This window comes from Microcaecilia unicolor, chromosome 5 (genome assembly GCF_901765095.1).
Source record: "Microcaecilia unicolor chromosome 5, aMicUni1.1, whole genome shotgun sequence".
In the NCBI taxonomy this organism is placed as follows: Eukaryota; Metazoa; Chordata; class Amphibia; order Gymnophiona; family Siphonopidae; genus Microcaecilia; species Microcaecilia unicolor.
Genome location: NC_044035.1, coordinates 190,273,241 through 190,291,176, shown reverse-complemented (window position 1 = coordinate 190,291,176; position 17,936 = coordinate 190,273,241). Strand labels below are relative to the sequence as shown.

Sequence of the window (17,936 nt, the reverse complement as noted above, 5' to 3'; positions counted from 1 at the left end):
AAAGAAGCTAGAACCTTGAATTCTTTTGGGAGGAAGATGTACCAGATTGTTCTCATCTCCCGAATACAATCGTACGAGCTCTACATGAGCATCCACTTGAGAAACTCGGCGCCAAGTTGTTGGACATGGCTGAGGCGCTCCCTCCAGAGCAGGCTGAGTCACTCTAGGTTGGAGGAAGAGGTAAGCACTTTGACTTCAGCCAAACTCTTGTTTCCTTAACTCGGTGGGGTGGGGCGAGAGGAAATTGCTAAACTCTGAAGTGTAGGAATGTTCTCATGGCTTCGTGTTTCTGACTTGGAACATTCTGTTCAGCAGAGGTTGGCAGGCAGATGCCCCATGCTTGGGGGGTTACCTTTTTGGAGAGAAGGTTGAGGAGGTCAGTGACCAAAGCACCTTCTGCATCTGCTTCCTCAGGTAGAAGAACTTTTCACAAGTCTAGGAGGAGTACCTATTACTATCATAGGCGTAGGTACAACCCCTTGACTTGCCAGCCTGTACAGGCTCAGCCCCAGCTTGCTCGTTCTCGTCAGCAGGGTGTTCCTAAGGCCTCTTCTGCTCCCAAAAGAAGGGGATGAGCTTTTAACTGGCTCCAGCACAGCATATCCACTATCAAAATGTCCATACATGACAACTTGCCGATTGTGAGGAGACTGAAGTTTTTCCACGAAAGGTAACCCCTTATAACCTCTGACCGTTGGGTTCTTCAAATAGTCCATCTCAGATACGCACTCAATTGATATCAAACACCACCAAATTGCCCACTGAGAGCTTATTCATTTAGCTCTCTTCACAGACACTTGCAGAGGAACTCTCCGCCCTTCTGAAGGCCCATGCAGTCAAATATTATGTATTTGTTGCCTCAGTTGTGCCTGCCTCCCGAATTAGCAGGCACAGAGCAGCTGAAATAAGAGCGGGAGCCACTTCAGCATTCACGGAGCAGCTGAAACAAAAAGAGCGGGAGCCTAAATAAGAAGACACTGACAGCAGTGGTAAAAACGAAGACCCACAGGCGCTTGCCACTGAGAGCAGAACAGCAGTACCGAAAAAAGGTAACACAGCAAAAAAAAAAAAAAACACACACACTGAGGATGAGGAAACGGATGGGAAAAGGGGAAATTGAATGACAGCAGAATGGCAGTGGCGAAAAAAGGTAACCCAGCAAAAAAAAAAAAAACACACACACACACTGAGGATGAGGAAACGGATGGGAAAAGGGGGAATTGACATGGAAGGGAGTGCCCACACACTCTGTATGAATGCTGGGATGGGGACAGAGGAAGAGAAAAATGGAAAACCAGATTAGGAATTGGGGGAACAGCAGTTACTGATTGGGAGGATGGAGTTGGGGACTTGGACATTGGGTGAAGAGGCTGAGCAGGTACTGGATGATCCACTAAGGATTGAGGGACCTTATAGTGGGAAAGGGGAAACACTGTCTCACACACACTCTGTCAGACACACTCTCTCTTTCTCTCTCTCTCTCTCTCTCTCTCTCTCTCTCTCTCTCTCTCTCTGACACACAAACACTCTCTTTTTGAGGCTCACACACACACATACACTGTCAGACACACACTCTCTCTCTATAACACACAAACACTCTCTTTTCCTGGCTCACCGACACACAAATACACTCTGTCTCTCAGACACACTCTTTCTCTCTCTGACACACAAACACTCTCTTTTTCTGTCTCACCCACACACACATACTCTCTGACTGTCAGACACCCTCTCTCTCTCTCTCTCTCTGACACAAAAAAAAACCTTGCTAGCGCCCGTTTCCTTTAAAACAGAAACAGGCCTTTTTTACTAGTTGTATATAAAAAGAAACTTGAATCAAATAGATTGAAAATTCTGCAGGAAACAAAACACTTCTTGGAATCACTGTGGATTGAAATTCCATGTGTAAAGGGGAAAAGGATAGTGATAGGAGTGTATTACCATGCGCCTGGCCAGGATGATCAGACGGATGCAGGAATGTTAAAGGAAATTAGGGACGCAAACAAACTGGGCAACACAATAATAATGGGTTATTTCAATTACCCCGATACTGACTGGTTAAATGTAACATCGGGGCACGCTAGGGAGGTAAAATTCCTTGATGAAATGAAGGACAGCTTTATGGAGCAGCTGGTACAGGAGCTGATGAGAGAAGGAAAAATTCTAGACTTAGTCCTTAGTGGAACGCTTGATCCGGTGTGGGAGGAAATGGTGCTGGGGCCGCTTGATAACAGTGATCATAATATGATCGGATTTGATATTAGCTTTGAAGTAAATATACATTGTGTGATAGAGTCACATCCAGGATAGTTGGGTTAAGGCAGTTTCAGTCTGAAATACAAGTCCCAGAAGGCATTGCAGGCAAGGAGCCAGGGGGTGAGATGAAGAACCCGGACTGGACTCCTAGCTGCAATAGGGGAAGATATGGGTGTAAGCTGGCAGGACGTGTAGATTGGCTGCCACTAGGGGAAAAGAGAGATAGGAAACCCTGTGTGCAGGAGCTCATCATTAGTCTAATGCTTAACTCAGCTGGTATGGGTATGGGGGAAGCTAATGGAAGGAGAATGATTGGTTGTGAGAGCAGAAGCCAGGGATTGATTAGGCAGGTGGGAAGGAGTCCCAGGGAGGAGAAAAGCAGAGGGAGAGAAGAGGGTAGAGTGAAGCAGATGCAGGCTGAAAATCCTTGGGTAAGAGAAGTCGCTAAAGTTCTGCAGGCTGAAAACCCTTGGGTAACAGAGGTCCCTAAAGTATTGAATCTACCAGTGAAGCAGGTGCAGGGTGGAATCCCATGGGTATGAGAAGTCCTTAAAGTATGGAACCTATTATGAAGGTAAAGAGAGTAGAAGGTAGAAACCTCTGCTTTGTGGTTTAACTGTGATGATGAACTGAATGGACTTCTTTTATTTGGAGTTGAACCAGTGGCGTAGCTAGGGTAGTTGACACCCGGGGCCGGTCATTTTTTAACACCCCCCCCCCCCCAAATCCAGTACTAGGCATACCGAGAATACAAAACACTCAGGACCTATAGAGCAATTCTACCATACCATAAGCAGTAATTTGTACGAGTCACACAAGGAAAAGGAAAGCATCTTAAACACTACAGTGAGCACTAGAAGATCAATTCACCTATTGTAAAACGAAAACAGACAGATTAGTACAGATCGTCGATCCTGCACAGTCAATGCCAACCGAAAGCCATGTCTTTTTCACAAACACAGATACACCCTAATCCACTATAGAATAAGTAATCATAAGCTTTCTATTTAGACAAAAATTAAACTGAACCCCCGATGCCAGACTCTGCATACAATGCAACACCACAGAAACAGAAAATGTCCCCTAGTACTGTGCAAAATATAAAGACAGCAGATGTAAATTTGAAAAAACTAACAAATACCAACCACTTTACAAATTAACAAATAGAAATAAAACAAATACAGAAAATAAAATAATACCATTTTATTGGACTAATACATTTAGCTTCCAGAGGCCAAAATCTCCTTCCTCAGGTCAATACAGTATAGTGCTGTTACAGTATCCTATCCTGACCTGAGGAAGGGGGTTTTGTTCTCCGAAAGTTAAGTCAAAATGTATTAAAATTAGTCCAATAAAAAGATTACCTTATTTACATGTTCTATTTATAAACATTTATTAACACAGCTACAATACTATATCCTAAAGCAAAAAAATAAAAATATATATTTTATTTACAGTTTGATGTCTCTGGTTTCTGCTTTCCTCATCTTCTTTTCACTGTCTTCCTTCTATCCAGCATCTGTCTTTGCTCTCTCTCTCTGCCATCCAGTGTCTGTCCTCTCTAATGTACCTTCCATCCACATCTGTCCTCTATTTCTGCCCCTTCCATCCACCATCTGCCCGAGTCTGCCATCTCTTTCTCCCCTTCCATCCACATCTGCCCTATCTCTCTGCCCCTTCAGTCCGTCTGCCCTCCCATCCATCCAGGGTCTGCCCTCCCTCTCCCATCCATCCATGGTCTGACCCTCTCTCTCTCTGCCCCCTCTTTTCAGCCCCCAGTTCCAGCCCCCTTATTCCACCTGTCCCTAGTTCCAGCCCCAGCCCACATCTCCCACCTGCCCCCCTTTTCAGCCCCACTATCCCACCAGTCCCCAGCCCTTTTCTCCCATCAGACCCGAGCTTCAGCCCCCAGCCACTTCTCCCTGTCCCCTTTTCAGCCCCTAGTTTCAACCCCAGCCCTTTTCTCTCACCAGTCCCGAGCTTCAGCCCCAGCCACTTCTCCCTGTCCCCTTTAAAGCCCCCAGTCCCCACAGTTTCAGCCCCTGCCCCTTTTCAGCCCCCAGTTCCAGTACTAGCCCCCTTATCCCAACTACCCTCCTTTTCAGCCCCCAGTTCTAGCACCCTTCACCACATGCCTTGCATCCCCCCTTTTCAGCCCCAGACCCATTCTCTCACCTGCCCCAGGCATGGACCCATTTTCCCTCCTGCCCCCTTGTCAGACCCCAGTTCCAGCTTCAGACCCTTCTCCCCTCTGAGCACCCCCACCCCTCCCCAATGCCCTTCTCCCCTCTGAGCTCCCCCACCCCTCCTCAATCCCCTTCTCCCCTCTGAGCATCCCTCTGAGCTCCCCCACCCTCCCCAATCCCCTTCTCCCCTCTGAGCTCCCCCACCCCTCCCCAATCCCCTTCTCCTCTCTGAGCACCCCCACCCTCCCCAGTCCCCTTCTCCCCTCTGAGCTCCCCTTCTCCCTTCTGAGCTCCCCCTCTCCCATCTGAGCCCCCTCTGAGCACCACCACCCTCCCCAGTCCCCTTCTCCCCTCTGAGCTCCCCTTCTCCACTCTGGGCACCCCCTCTCCCCTCTGAGCTCCCCCTCTCCCATCTGAGCCCCCCTCTGAGCACCCCCACCCTCCCCAATCCCCTTCTCCCCTCTGAGCTCCCCTTCTCCCCTCTGGGCTCCCCCTCTCCCATCTGAGCCCCCCCCCCATCCGGTCCTGTCATCTCCCCTCCGTTGAAAGCTGACAGAGCCCTCTTCTCCTGCCACCACCCTGCCTGTTTAAAAAAAAATGCATCTGGGACGCAGGCAGCGCTTTGCATCTGCCCTGTGCATGCTGTAAAAGCTGAAAATCGCCTCGCTGGCGTCCTTGCTATGTCCCGCCCTCGAGGAAATAGGAAGTTACCTCAGAAGAGGGCGGGACATAGCAAGGATGCCAGCGAGGCGATTTTCAGCTTTTACAGCATGCACAGGGCAGACGCGAAGCGCTGCCTGCATCCCAGATGCATTTTTTTTTAACAGGCAGGATGGTGGCAGGAGAAGAGGGCTCTGTCAGCTTTTGACGGAGGGGAGACGACGGGACCGGATTGGGGGGGCTCAGATGAGAGAGGGGGAGCTCAGAGGGGAGAAGGGGAGCTCAGAGGGGAGAAGGGGATTGGGGAGGGGTAGGGGTGCTCAGAGGGGAGAGGGGGAGCCCAGAGGGGAGAAGGGGAGCTCAGAGGGGAGAAGGGGATTGGGGAGGGTGGGGGTGCTCAGAGGACTAGCACCCCCCACCCGCTGACATCCAGGGCGGACCGCCCGCCCCACCCTGCCCTTGCTACGCCACTGGAAGGTGGCAAAAATAATATTGGGCTTACGCCAAAAGATATATGAGAAGAGACTGAAAGACCTGAATATGTATACCCTAGATGTGAGGACAGACACTGGATATATGATACGGATGTTTAAATACTTGAAAGGTATTAATATAGAAACACATATTTTCCAGAGAAGGGAAAATGGTAAAACTAGAGGACATGAATTGAGGTTGCGGGGTGGTAGATTCAGGAGTAATGTCAGAAAATTCTTTTTCATGGAAAGGGCGTTGATGCCCTCCCGAGCGAGGTGGTGGAGAAAAAAAACTGTGGCGGAATTCAAAAAGGTGTGGGATGAACACAGAGGATCTCTAATTAGAAAATTAATGATATAAAAAAAAAAAAAAACTTAAAGGGTTGCATGAGTTTGCATACCAAGAGGCATATTTTCAAAGCACTTAGCCTCCCAAAGTTCCATAGAAACCTATGGAACTTAGCCTCCCAAAGTGCTTTGAGAATAAGCCTGCAAGTGGTGCTTAGATGGCAATTCTGGCTGTATCAACTAAGGCCAGTGCTGGGCTGGCTTGTACGTTCTGAGTCCCACATATAGCAATCAGGTTGTAGGATGAGCTGGAGAGAGCTTCGTCGGAAACTCCAGTAATTTGGAACATGAGGACAGTGCTAGACAGACTTTTACAGTCTGTGTCCTGGACAAGATGGATTTGGAGAGGTTAGAGTGGGCTTTGACGACAACTCCAGTAGTTACAACATATGGACAGAGCCTGGCAGACTTCTACAATCTATGTCCCAGAAACACCAAAGAAAGACCATGATCAAGTGTATAATATCACGTTCATTGTTGATTTAATCTTGAATTGATAATGAATACGACTGTTGGGCAGACTGCCCTTATCTACCGTCACTTACTATATTACTAAGTATTGCTACTTGATATACTGCCTTTCAGTTATTAAAATCAAAGCAGTTTACAATAAACAAATCAGAAAAAGAACTACAATTAGTGATAGCAAAGAAGAAAAAGAAGGGAGAAAAAAGTAATAGGAAGAGGTGAGAGGAGAGGAACTGGCTGCATGTCATCCAAACCTCTAACCGGTTACCCATCCGGGGAAAGCAGAAAAAACAGGTGAGCTTTTAGGACAACTATCAGGGGCATTTTCGAAAAAGAAGGGCGCCCATCTTTTGACACAAATCGGGAGATGGGCGTCCTTCTCTCAGGGTCGCCCAAATCGGCATAATCGAAAGCCGATTTTGCACGCCCTCAATTGCAGTCCATCGCAGGGATGACCAAAGTTTACGGGGGCATGTCGGAGGCGTAGCAAAGGCAGGACTGGGGCGTGGTTAAGAGATGGGCTTCCTCGGCCAATAATGGCCAACTTTACTTGGTCCCTTTTTTTTACAACCAAGCCTCGAAAAGGTGCCCGAACTGATCAGATGACCACCGGAGGGAATCAGGGATGACCTCCCCTTACTCCCCCAGTGGTCACCAACCCCCTCCTACCGAAACAAAATAATTAAAAACCATTTTTCCAGCCTCTATGCCAGCTTCAAATGTCATACCCAGCTCCATGACAGCAGTATGCAGGTCCCTGGAGCAGTTTTTAGTGGGTGCAGTGCACTTCAGGCAGGCGAACCCAAGCCCATCCCCCCCTACCTGTTACACTTGTGGTGGTAAATGTGAGCCCTCCAAAACCCACCCGAAACCCACTGTACCCACATGTAGAGGTGCCCCTCTTCACCCATAAGGGCTATGGTAGTGTTGTACAGTTGTGAGGAGTGGGTTTGAGGGGGGGTTGGGGGGCTCAGCACACAAGGTAAGGGAGCTATGCACCTGGGAGAAATTTGTGAAGTCCACTGCAGTGCCCCCTAGGGTGCCCGGTTGGTGTCCTGGCACGTCAGGGGGACCAGTGCACTACGAATGCTGGCTCCTCCCATGACCAAATGCCTTGGATTTGATTGTTTTTGAGATGGGCGTCCTCGGTTTACATTATCGGCGAGAACCGAGGTCGCCCATCTCGACGATCTCAACATTTAGGTCGACCATCTCTTAGGTTGACCTAAATGTTGAGATTTGGGCGTCCCCAAACGTATTATCGAAACAAAAGATGGACGCCCACCTTGTTTCGATAATACAGGTTTCCCCACTCCTTCGCCGGGATGTCCTTAGAGATGGGCGCCCTTAGAGATGGTCGTCCAGGTTCGATTATACCCCTCTTTGGGTACTAATATAATTTTGATAGTATCAAGTCTGCCCCACCATGTTAAGTGGGGACCAGGATGAAATGGAATTTTCGATTTTTGTCGTAATCTTATCAGAATTGATTTTAATAATAGTAGGAAAATCTCTTAAAAAAACACCCAGATATTTAATAGAAGAGACTACCCATTTAAGAGAGTAACCAGATATAGTAAAGGGGGAAAGGGAAATGGGACGATATACTGCCTTTCTGAGGTTTTTGCAACTACATTCAAAGCGGTTTACATATATTCTGGTACTTATTTTGTACCAGGGGCAATGAAGGGTTAAGTGACTTGCCCAGAGTCACAAGGAACTGCAGTGGGAATCGAACTCAGTTCCCCAGGATCAAAGTCCACTGCACTAACCACTAGGCTACTCCTCCACAATACATCATTTAAAGGCATCAACTCAGTTTTATCCCAGTTAATTTTATAGCCAGACAACATAGAGAATTGGGAAATTAGCTGAATAAGTGCCTTCATAGATGCCTGTGGTTTAGTAAGATATAATACTTCCCTTGGGAAGAAAGGTTTGATCCTTTTAAGTTTCCACATTGAGTAGAACATTTTCTTTGCTGTATTTTTTGCATGGTCTTCGAGTGTGAGATTTCGGTCTATTGTGACTCCCTGGATTTTCAGACTGTCTGAGACCGGAAGGGTGTAGTCTGGGGTGTTTATGGTATTAGGTTTGTTTGTGTTATATTGTGAGGATAGGATGAGACATTGTGTCTTTTCTGCGTTTAGCTTTAGTTGGAATGCGTCCGCCCAAGAGTTCATTGTTTGGAGGCTGTGTTTGATTTCATTTGTGATTTTGGTTATATCGTGTTTGAACGGGATGTAAATCGTGACATCGTCTGCATAGATGTACGGGTTGAATCCTTGGTTTGATAGCAATTTGGCTAAAGGTGTCATCATTAAGTTAAAAAGGGTTGGTGAGAGCGGTGATCCTTGTGGTACTCCGCATTCGGGTTTCCATGATGTTGACGTTTTTGAGTTTGAAATCACTTGATATGCTCTTGCTGTTAGGAAGCCTTTAAACCAACTTAGTAAGTTTCCTCCAATCCCGAAGTAGTCTAGGATGTGCGTGAGTATTTGGTGGCTAACCATGTCAAATGGCTGGACATGTCAAATTGTAGGAGCAGCACATTGTTCCCGGTTGCAATTAATTGTTTGAATTTGGTTATGAGAGTGGTTAGCACTGTTTCAGTGCTATGGTTGGATCGAAATCCTGACTGTGATTCATATAGTATTGTGAATTTGTTTAGGTAGTTAGTAAGTTGTTTGGTTACCATACTTTCCATTAGTTTGACTCTCAGGGGGATGGATGCTACTGGTCGATAGTTGGTTGTGTCATTTAATTTTTTCTTTAAATCTTTGGGTATAGGTGTAAGTAATATATTTCCTTTGTCCTTGGGGAAAAGTCCGTGTTGTAGCATGTAGTTCAGGTGTGACGTAAGGTCTGTTATGAAGCGTTTGGGGGCGGACCTTATTAGGTTACTGGGGCAGATATCCAGTTTGGAGTGGGTTTTGGAGAATTTGTTGATTGCTTGAGTGATGGTTTCTTCGGTTAGCAGATCTAATTTATTCCAGGTTCGATCTGCTGGGTATTCACCGGGAGTTGGGTCCAGGCAATCCATAAATTTTTTGTGATCAGTGCTATTAAGTGGTAATGTGGATCGAAGTTTTATGATTTTCTCATTGAAGTATTTGGCAAGTTTGTCTGCTGATGGGGTGTCTGTGCTGTCTGTGGTAACCGGTGTGGTGTCTATTAGTTTATTCACGAGTTGGTAGAGTTTATGTACATCTTTGTAGTCTGGTCCTATTTTGGTTTTGTAGTATGCTCTTTTCATTTGTCTTATTGAATATTTGTATTTTCTTTGCATTTGTTTCCATGCATTAAGTGTATGTTCGTCTTTCATTTTTTTTCCATGCTCGCTCAAGTCTCCTAAGATGTGTTTCTAGTAATTTCAGTTCTTCGTTGAACCAAGGTATTGAGTTTTGTCTTCATGTAGTCCTTTTTTGTAATGGTGCAATTTTGTCTAGTGTATTCCTACATCTATCGTCCCAGTTTTGTAGATAGTGTTTGGAATCTGTTTGTGCTATCCATTCATTGTTGTAGATCTGTTGCCAAAATGTTATAGGATCGATTTGGCCTCTCGTAGTGTAAGTTGTGGGTTCTTGCCTGATGTGCGTACCTTTTTTCCGCCACTGTAGGGTGAAGTTTAGTTTATAGTGATCTGACCAAGGTATCTCTGTCCATTTTGTATCTGTTAGTATAATGTTTAGATCTGAGGATAGTTTGTGTGTGATGAGGTCAATTGTGTGACCTTTGGCGTGGCTGGCTTGCATGCTTGGCCAGCTAAGGTCCCATAACTGGAGGAAGTCTTTGCATTCGCGTACATTGGCTGCATTGGGGTCTTCTAGGTGTATATTTATATCCCCTATTATGAGCAGGTTGGAGTTAGATACACAAGTATTCGATATGAAATCCATAAAGTGTGATTGGCAATCTTGCCAATTTACCTGGTGGTCTGTAAAACAAGACAACATTTAAGTTGTCAAGCAGGGCGGTATGGTTGATTCTAACTGAAGCGATTTCAAGTTTAGCTGTAATAGACTCAGCAGTTGTTGTTACAGTAAAGTGAGATCTGTAGATTAGTGCTAGGCCTCCTCCTCTTTTTTCTTTCCTTGTCCAGTGGGTGATTTTGTAGTCTGGGGGGCAGAGATCCAAAATTATGAGGTCCTTGTGGTCATGGATCCAGGTTTTGCTGATAATTAGTAGGTCGAGTTTGTCTGCTGTGATCCAGTCTGTTATAGTTATTGTTTTATTGACTACAGATCTGGCATTTGTGTATCCCACTAGAATTTTTTGGTATGGGTCCGTGTTTGATGATGTATGGATTTTTATTAGTTGTCGTTCCTTTATTTTAGTTTGACCTTTATTTCTCTTCTGTTGTGGTTGTCCGCGTGTTGGTGTTTTTTCGTTGTTTGAATTCTTGTCAGTTTGATAAGGTGTTTTGTGTTCTATTAGTCTTTGGTGTGTGTGTACTATGGGTATCATGTTGTTTTCAGTGAGTGGAGTGGTTAGAGTTGTGTGAGTCAATGTTAAGGAGTAACTTAATAATATCAGTTTAAAGGTATTCATTTAGATTTTGAGTTCTTGTGGTTTCTAAGGCAGTGTTTTGGTAAGATCTCTAGGAGCTATGTCAGTAGTAGGAGTTAGGGATTTTATTGAGTTCATAAGTATGATATACTCATAGTCACTATTAAGTCAAGATGTCCTAGGGCCATTAGGTTCTTGGGACTGTATCACCTGCACTTCGTATGTGCAACGTCGTTGTCCAATCCGTTTCGCGATCTTGGCTGTGAGGAGGTCGTCTCTATTGTCAGCCCGCTTGGGAAAGGCCGTCAGAGATATTAGCTGCCTCTTGTCTTGCGATTTGTAGGTGAGGGCCTTTGTTCAGGGGCGGGTGATGGTCGAGTCCTCCTAGGGCAGCGTCACGGTTACGAGGTAGGCCAGAGCTTCGATCAAGCCCTCGCTGCGGATCGATCGTGCTGGTATCCCGCGGAGTGCCCTGGCAGTGTCCCCCAGTCAGCGACACCCTGCACACGGCTGTCCCTTTCCCCAACAAAAATAATCTATGAAAGTAGACTACAAGGTAGAGCAAAGGAAAGCAAATATTATAAAAGAAAAAAATGACAGTTTCCTTGGATCTTTCATGATTCTGACTGGCACTTGATGATTCTAATCCTTACGGTGTTGGCCAAGTGTGGCTTGGTTCGTCTTCGTTCTGGCTACTTCCGTCGCATAACTGTCCCTGCACACTCTGCTCTCTATCCTCGGCGCTTCCACTCACCTCCTCTCTGGGCGTTTGGTGGTTTTAGCGGTGTAGCGGCGCCGAGGTCCGATAATTTGTGTTGTGTTTTCCTAGCAGTAGGAGCGGGGGCAGGGCGGCGGTCCGTCCATGAGAGAGGTCTGTGGGACGGCTCGTCCTTTCGCATCTCCGACCAACTCTCCCGCACGTCTCTAGGGTGACTCGTGTTCTCCCGGTAGTTTACAGGTAGTTTACTCACAGTCAATGTTCGGACTAAAATATAAAACCACATACATACGCAACCAGTTTCTCCTACATTTGCACGCAACTATGGAACGCACTACCGAAGACCATAAAAACAACGCAGGACCTAACTATCTTCCGAAGGCTACTGAAAACTGAACTGTTCAAGAAGGCATACCAATAACATCCATCCTAAATACTAAACAATAAGACTGCACATGAACTAGAAAAACCGAACTTTTATCACTTGACTGATTAACAACTTTGTTACTAAGGAACAAGCATTACCACTTTAATCCTCATGTCGAATATGATCTCTCTATAGTCGATAACCTAATGTATGTTACAGCCCAATCTATCATTCGCAAACCAATATGCAATACCATAACGTATTCTTCTTTACCATGTATGTATGCACCTTAATACAATACCTTTTGTAATTCTGTATGTATGCACCTTAATGCAAGGCCTTTTGTAATTCTGTTACCCGAAAATGGCAACCGCCATTACGGCAAATGTAAGCCACATTGAGCCTGCAAATCGGTGGGAAAATTTGGGATACAAATGCTATAAATAAACAATATGATATAATCAGCATATACTGAGAGCTTGAACTCATTTTTGCCCATAGCAACTCCAGTAATATCAATGAATAGCCACCAAAAGAGGTTCAAGAGCCAGGTTAAACAAAATAGGAGAAAAAGGGCATCCTTGCCTGGTACCTCTGTGTAGTATGAATGGGGCAGAGAATTCACCATTAGCTGCAATTTGAGCAGAGGGGGTATGAATACAATAATTGCAACATATGTATGAAGAATTCAGGAAACCCAAAATGTTTAAGCACATTAAACAAGTATTTCCACTCCACCTGGTCAAAAGCCTTTTCAGCATCTAGAGATACAGATAATACAGGATATTGTTCCGACCAGGCGAAGTGGATAACCTAGTGTTGTCAGCACCATATCTGAATTTTACAAATCCAGCTTGATCTCTATGTACAAGCGTTTGAATAACAGTCTCCATTCTGCAACAAAGTAGTTTCGTGTAAATCTTATAATCTGCATTAAGTAATGAAATCAGTCTGTAATTTTATACAAGGATACAATCTCTGTTAGGTTTTGGAAGCACTATAATATTTGTGTCCAAAAACTGGCCTGGAGATGATGAATCTAACAAGGTTTGATAGTAAAACATTAAACGAGATGAAATGGAGGCAGAAAAAGATTTGTAAAACTCCACTGGCAGACCATCTGGCCCTGGTGCTTTTGAAGAAGATAATTTTTTGATTGTAGAGATGATCTCTTCTTGGGAAATAGGTTGATTTAGCTGGCTCCTTTGATGATCAGTAAGGCAAGGAAGATTTAATGATGTAAGAAAATCAGAAATTTCAGTATCATGAGCTGTGCATTCTGAAGAATATAATGAAGTGTAACAAGATTCAAAAGCTTTAAGTATTTGTTGAGAAGATGTCATAGAGGATCCAGAAGAGGATTTTATAACAGCTATACTTTAAGATAAGATGCAAGCAGTTTACCAGCTTTGTTGGAGTCGGTATTGATTTTATGAAGATGACATACATAACTAATTATTTCACCTCTTAGCCCTGTCTTGAATGCCTCCCATATTGTTATGTAAGATGATACAGAATCTTTATTATCCTATATAATAATTCTCACCTCCAACAGGATGTGCCTGGGACCGTGCCTGCAGGAAGTGGTCTGCTAGGCAGGCACGCACTGACCTCAGTGACATCAGTGACAGACAATTTGGCAAAGCAAAACAATCTGAGTGCTGGCCATTAGGACACAGGGTTGATAGGAGAGTTTTAAAAGACTGAAGGAACCGAAAGTGTTAAATAGGGGGAGGGGGGAGTTCTGAACGACTGAAAGACATGCAAATTTGGGACAGGAAAACAATCTCAATGCTGGCCGTTAGCACACAGGGTACATAGGAGAGTTTTAAAAGACTGAAGGAACCAAAAGTGTTCGGGGGGGGGGGGGGGGGGGGGAAGTTCTGAATGAATGAAAGAAATGAAAATTTACGAGAGGAACACAATCTGAATGCCGGGCATTTGTACACAGGGTAGATAGGACACTTTAAAAAAAAATGAAGGACATGAAAGTATTACATCTTGGGGGAGGGGTGAGGAGGAAAGCGGTGGGGTATCCGGATACTGGGCGTTAGGGCCACGGGGGTACATAGACTTTTGAAAGCCTTAAGGAACCCAAAGTGTGGGAAGGAGGAGGAAAAGGAGGGGAGGGAACGGGGTGAGGGACATTAGGAACAGGGGAGGGGGCCCTGTCACGCACTCTCATTCTCACACAAACACTGTCACACAGACAGTCTCACTCTGTCACACACCCGCACATTCACTCTGGCTCTCTCTCTCAAACATACACACTCCCAGGAAAACCTTGCTAGCGCCCGTTTCATTCTTTCCAGAAACGGGTCTTTTTTACTAGTCATCAAAGAATTCAACAGATTTCTGAGAAATGTGTTGCAGAAATGCTAGATCCAAGAGTAAAGAAGTATTTCATCTCCAAGATGCTTTCTTAGAGGACCAAATCAAGTCACAGGATATTGCTGCATGGTCCGAGATTGATATTTCATGTATCTGGGCAGCAGATAACATAGGAATCAAGTCCTTAGTTTTCAGGAGATAGTCAGTTCTTGCATGTCTTTTCACACCTGGCAGCACACTGCTCGGCACAGAAACTCACCATATCTGACAATTCTTGAATAGGTATGATGAGGAGCAGAAAAAAAAGAGTAATCTCTAGCTGTTGGATAGAATAATCTCCATAAATCAGACCATCCATTGGATTGCATAAAAACATTCAAAGAATTGTGAACTTTGAGTTTGGCGGGTCTGCAGTGTGAAGAGCGATCCAAATAAGGATAAATTGGGAAGTTGAAGTCTCCTCCAATTATAGTATGATAATTGAGAGCTTTAGAACCAGAAATGTTAATTTTGTGAAAGAAATTAGGATCATCTATATTTGGAGCATAAACATTAATTAATGTTAGAGGTTTGCCTTCTAAAGAACCTTCTAGACGTGACCATCTGTCTTCGTTGTCATGGATGTGAGAGATTAGTTGAAAGGGCAGAGATTTTCTAATGAGAGTAATAACACCATTTTTACGACCATTTGCTGGGCTTGTATAGCATTGATCAAACCTTTTATTTTTTATGCTGTATTATTTAACTGTGGTAACCACGCCCTCGCTGTGGCGGGAAGGCACTCGCGCATGCACGGTGGTGCATGTCTCACTCCACAAAGCTCTTTAAAGCTTTTTATAAGCTCCTGACTGGGCAACACAGTGCCGCGTTACCCACTTGTGAGAATATAAAGCCTTGTGTCCTTGGAGAATACCTGCTACTACAGGTAAGTATCTTCGCTATTCCCAGCTGTGAAAATACAACAGCTTGCTTGACCTTGGAGAAAGCAAAGTTACTCACCTGTAGCAGGTGTTCTCTAAGGACAGCAGGCCAAGTATTCTCACATAGCTTCTCACCTCCCATACAGTTGTATTCTTTAGCTTGCTAAAATAGCCATGGGTTGGGTTGGAAAGCAGCAGCGCATGCGCGGTGGGATGCTGCTAGAAGTTGATATCGCTAGTCAGCGTCTGCACCAGTCTCTGTTGGATAGCGTTACCCAGTTATGAGAATACTTGGCCTACTGTCCTCAGCGAGCACCTGCTACAGGTGAGTAACTTTGTTCTATCGCTAGGGATCAAGCTACTAAATACATGCCTTTGAGGAGGCCTTAAGTGTATTCACACTATCTAGAGTGGTGATAGCATATGGTAACTTACTGTACTGTGTACTAACTGCAAGTTCTGACCATGCCCATAACTACTACTACTACTATTAGCATTTATATAGCACTACCAGACGCCCGCAGCGCTGAACAATTGACATAGAGACACAGTCCATGCTCAAAGAGCTTACAATCTAGGTAAAACAGACAGACAAGACATTACGGGCAAGGGAATTACAGAGTAAAGAGGAACAGGGAGGAGGACAAATGGGTAGTGGCTAGGAGCCAAAGGCAGTAGTGAAAAGGTGAGCCTTCAGCATAGATTTAAAAACAGGTAGAGATGGAACTAGACATATGGGCTCGGGAAGGCGGTTCTAGGCATAAGGTGCAGCAAGATAAAAGGAGCGAAGTCTGGAGTTAGTGGTGGAGGAGAAGGGGGATGACAAGAGAGACTTGCTCAGAGAGTGGAGTTCACGGGGAGGAATGTAGGGAGAAATGAGAGAGGAGAGGTAATGAGGGGTCATAGAGTGGATGCATTTAAAGGTCAGTAAGAGAAGTTTGAACTGTATATGGAAGCGGACAGGGAGCCAGTGAAGTGACTTGAGAAGTGGGCTAGTGTGGGCATAACGATTCTGACAGAAAATAAGTCGAGCTGCAGAATTCTGGACAGATTGGAGAGGAGAAAGATGATTGAGTGGAAGACCAGTGAGAAGTAAATTGCAATAGTCCAAGCGAGAAGTAACAAGGGTGTGAATAAGTGTTTTGGCGGCATGTTCAGAAAGGAAGGGGCGAATATTGCTAATGTTGAAGATAAAGAAGCGGCAGGTTTTGGCGATTTGTTGAATATGAGCAGAGAAGGAGAGAAGAGTCGAAGACGACTCCAAGGTTACCAGCCGAGGAGACAGGGAGAATATGAGAGCCATTAACAGAGATAGAGAATGGGGGAAGAGGGGAGGAGGGTTTAGGGGGAAAAATGAGAAGTTCAGTTTTAGCCATTTAATTTGAGATGGCGTTGAGACATCCAGGCAGCAATGTCAGACAAGCAGGCAGAAATTTTGTCTTGGATTAAGGTTGAGATTTCAGGGGTGGAGATGTAGATCTGAGAGTCATCAGCGTAAAGATGATAATGAAAACCATGGGATGAGATCAGTGCACCAAGGGAAGAGGTATAGATGGAGAAAAGGAGTGGTCCAAGGACAGAACCCTGAGGCACACCTACTGAAAACGGGAGGCAAGTTGAAGAGGATCCACCAGAGTGAACACTGCAAGTACGGAGTGAGAGGTAGGAAGAGAACCAGGAAAGAACAGGGCCCTGGAATCCAAGCGAGGACAGCGTATCAAGGTGTGGTCAACGGTGTCGAAAGCAGCAGAAAGGTCAAGAAGGATGAGGATGGAGTAGAGACCTCTGGATTTAGCCAGAAGCAGATCATTAGAGACTTTAGTAAGTGCAGTTTCAGTAGAGTGAAGAGGGCGAAATCCAGATTGAAGTGGGTCAAGAATAGGTTGAGAAGCGAGAAAGTCAAGACAACGACGGTGAACAATGCATTCAAGTAGTTTGGAGAGGAAAGGGAGAAGGGAGATGGGGCGATAGTTGGAGGGACAGGTAGGGTCGAGTGAGGGTTTTTTAAGGAGTGGAGTGACAATGGCATGTTTGAAGGTCTTCGGAACAGTTGCAGTGGAGAGTGAAAGATTAAGGATGTGACATGACAGGGATGATAGTAGGAGAGATAGTGTTAAGTAGGTAAGTGGGAATGGGATCAGAGGAACAGGTAGTACATTTAGAGGAGGAAAGAAGAAGGGCAGTTTCTTCAGTAGAAACTTCTGAGAAGGAGGAGAAAGAAGGAGAGGAAGGAGAGTAGGGGGTGTGGACTAAGGGAGAGAGAGGTGGGAAGGGTTTGGATGAAAATTCAAGGTTAATCTTATGGATTTTATCATGGAAGTAATCAGCTAGAGTCTGTGGAAAAAGAGACGGGGGAATAGGAGACGGAGGTACTTTGAGAAGAGAGTTCAGTGTGGCGAAAAGAAGTTGAGGGTTAGAACCGAGGGAATTAGTCAAGTGGGTGAAGTAATGCTGTTTGGCAAGTGAAAGGGCAGACTGGAAGGAGTTCAGCATGAATTTGAAATGGGTGAAGTCGGCAAGGGTATGGGATTTAAGCCAAGAACGTTCTGCTGAGCTGGCGCAGGAGCGAAAATAATGGATTCTAGAGGTTAGCCAAGGCTGGGGTTTGGTACACCTAGTAGGACGGGACGTGAGAGGGGAAAGAGTGTCAAGAGCAGAGGAGAGAATCGTATCATAGGAAGAAGTGGCTTCATTCACAGACTT

General features: G+C 45.1%; 1 protein-coding gene across 1 annotated transcript in view; it reads left to right on the top strand.

Annotated features, from left to right (window-relative positions):
* The window catches only part of TSNAXIP1 (translin associated factor X interacting protein 1), a 1,164,230-nt gene that overhangs the window by 28,981 nt on the left and 1,117,313 nt on the right, over nt 1–17,936 (top strand). The window lies entirely within an intron of this gene.